This window comes from Zingiber officinale, chromosome 6A, assembly GCF_018446385.1.
Source record: "Zingiber officinale cultivar Zhangliang chromosome 6A, Zo_v1.1, whole genome shotgun sequence".
NCBI classification, from domain to species: Eukaryota; Viridiplantae; Streptophyta; class Magnoliopsida; order Zingiberales; family Zingiberaceae; genus Zingiber; species Zingiber officinale.
Genome location: NC_055997.1, coordinates 35,891,478 through 35,895,141, shown reverse-complemented (window position 1 = coordinate 35,895,141; position 3,664 = coordinate 35,891,478).

Sequence of the window (3,664 nt, the reverse complement as noted above, 5' to 3'; positions counted from 1 at the left end):
AATGTCCTTGTCGAGGTTACTCGACGATATCTGCTGACCATGCCCGCGGCAAAGCAGGATATCGGTCTCGTACATAGCATTGCATACATTAGGCTTCCTACGGCGAGCATATTGCCATGTCTTCTATCTCTTTCGACGTCTTTGGAGACATCTCTTTAGACAGAGCTACTCCATGTCTAAAGGTAAGAAACCTTTCTTGGAATCCCGCATGCTAAAAGCAAGGATTGTATCTATATATGAACTTTAGATAGACACAATATTCTTTTCTTACGATCCCTTATAACTTTGATCCAAGAATGTGTGCAATCTCCTAAGTCCTTCATATCAAATTATTTGGACAACATACCCTTACGTCTGATAATACCTTGACATTGTTGCCAATTAACAAAATATCATCTACATATAGTACAAGAAATACCACCACGTTTCCGTTACACTTCTTATATACAAGAGACTCATCCGGACTTCGAATAAATCCATATGACTAGATTACTTCATTAATAGGATGTTCCAAGATCTTGAAGCTTGCTTTAGTACATAAATGGACGATTGAGCTTGGACTAGATGCTCTTTGCCTTTTCAATGAACCTTCTGGTTTGCTTCATATGAATGTTCTCTTCAAGACTTCCATTAAGGAAAGTTGTCTTGACATCCATTTGCCAAATCTCATAATCCATATGAGCAGCAGAGTATCGGATAGACTTAAGCATGGCCACCGTGAAAAGGTCTCTCATAATCGATTCCTCTTTCAGATGTACCCTTTGCAACAAGCCTAGCTTTGAAGGTTTCCATCTTCCGTCCCCTCTTTTCTTTTGTAGATCCACTTGCATCTAACGGCTTTACACCATCGGTGGTTCTACAAGCTCCAGATTATTAAGTACATATACTCTATTTGAAATTCATTGTCTTTTGCCAAGATCTGCATCTATATCTTGGGTGCTTCATCATATGTTGTGGATCGTGTTCATGTTTAGATCAAGTCCAAGACTCTCCCAAAACATGAATCTCTCGGGTTGCCTCACAACCCTCCCACTGACGAGGCACTGTCCGTGGTTGTGTATCATGTGTGACTGCGTGTTGCATCTCTTGTGGTACTTCATCTTGTCTTGTTGGTACTGAAGTAGACGTGTTCTCTCTAAGTTCTTCTAAAACAACTTTGCTACTGGGCTTGTGATCCATTATAGTCTTCTTCTAAAAGCTGGGCATTGGTGCTAACAATGACCTTCCAGTCTTTAGGACTATAAAATAAACCACCTTCGTTCCTTTGGGATATCCTACAAACACGTGAACACATGCGGGTTCTAGCTTATCAACATCTGGTTTAAGACATGTATTTGGACTACTAAATCCGAATATGTCTTAGGCCGGTTTCGCCCATTCCACAATTCCATGGGAGTAGAAGAAACGATTTAGAAGGTACTAAGTTCAAAACATACCTGCTTGTTTCGAGAGCATATCCCCAAAGCAATTTGGTAATTCGAATAACTCATCATCGATCTAACCATCTCCATAAGAGTCCTATTCCTTCGTTCTGCTACACCCATTCTATTGGGGTGTTCGGTGCGAACAATTGGGATTGAATCGACCTCGATAAGTAATTCTAAACTCTCCTAAGAGGTATTCGCCACCAGATCAGATCGTGAGTGTCTTGATACTTTACCTAATCGTTTTCCACATCACCTTGTATTCTTTGAACTTATCAAAGCACTCGGACTTCGGCGTTAGGTAAATATATTAGTATCTTGAATAATCATCTATGAAAGAGACAAAATATTCAAAACCTCCTCTTGCCTGGACAGACATAGGACCACAAATCAGAGTGAACCAATTCTAACACTTCTTTGGCTCTATACCTTGGCCTTGAGCGGCCTCTTGGTCATTTTACCTTCTAAGCAAGATTCATAAGTTGAAAAATTTTCCAACTCTAATGAACTCAAAGTCCATCTGCTATAAACCCCATATTAAGTTAATATGACCAAGCCTTAGATGCAAAGATATGTTGATTCATTTCCGAAGGTTCTTTTCTCTTATTAGAACTAGAAGATGAGTTATAAATTTCCATGTTTTGCTTTGTGGAAGAATTTGATTTAAAGTATACAAATTGCCAACCAATGCAGAGCAGATAATCACTTTATTTCTTTTAATAACTACATCATTACTGAAAGAAACTGAATATCCATCTAAAGCAGTTTAGAAACTGAAATTAAATTCTTTCTAAAAGCGGGTACATAAAGACAATTTTTAAAACCAAATTTCTATTTCTAAAAGATAAGTAGAGCGTCTCCCACTGCAATGTTTGCCACCTTAGTAGCATTGCCTATGAGATGTAATTTCTCCTTCAGATAGTCGTCGGGTTTCTGAACCCCAAGAGTGGCAGACATGATCATGGCTCGTGTCTACACACGGTCTTGGTAGATAACACCGCTAAACATGTTTCAACAACTAGAGCATGAGATATACCTTTGTTTTGATTCCTACGAGGACAGCGCCTTCCAATGTCCTGCTCACTTGCAGATGAAGCATTTGCCCTGGGCTTCTTCACTACTCCACTTTAGTTGACCCCGCATTTAGACTATGTTGAGAAAAATTGTTTGTTCTCTTCTTCTTTCCTGATTGGTTGCAACAACCATTATATTGTGAGGTGTGTGAAATAACAGGACATCCAACCGATAATTGTAGTTTGTTCCCCAATGAACAAATCCTTTAATATTATAGTTCAGGCGGATTGCTCAAAACTTCTAGGTAGCGTTTGGAGGATCATATCGATCTGGGTTTCCCATCAATTTCTCCTCAAGGATCGTATCTCGCTCGGATAAGCCATCATCTTTAGGATACTCACAGGAGTACCCTCTTGCATGGTGGTGTCATTATCTTTCTCATAGCTTCTTGTTTAGAAGCCCTATCCGATAACAAAGAGTTCCTTGAGATTGTTCATAATATCATGTTTGGTAAATCTTGATCGCGATGTTGCAATACATTTGACATTGAAGCCAAAATGTAACACCCATCTCATCTGCCTTTACCCATCTCTTATGATATTCATCTCCTCGTAGATTCACCATGGGTGCATCAGGACAAGGTTGATTACACAAATTTATAGCTTTCGGTTAGAACAATGTCCGTGTTTCTTTTCCAATCTATGTAATTAGGTCCGGAAGTCTTTTTGTTGAAGTATGATGGACGGAGTAGGTTGAAAGTCATCCTAAGAATCACAAATAACTTTTGGTAACTCTAAATTTAGAATAATATTGATTCCTCAAACAATACTATTTTAAATTAACCAACACCTTAAAACCGTGAATTTTGTATGCCACGTTAGTGTGGACGATACAAATTCAACATTTGTAAAAGGAGAGTTTTATCCATTAATTTTATTATCTTGTCAACCTAACTTTTTGACAAATAAAATTAATAGTTGGTATCTTTGGTCACACAAATAATAGCGATGACTCGATGGGAGGATACTATTAGATGTCTAAGTGTATACCATTACTTGACACTAAGTCCATTAATAAGATTATGCCCTTGGTTGGGGAAGATCACACGCTCTTAATTAACTTATAGTCATAAAATGGAAGTACATTCTAGTGATCCACAAACAAGCTCATCCGTTATGGAGGAAGGCACTCGAGCCAACAGAGCTTGTTTGCATCACTTACAAACC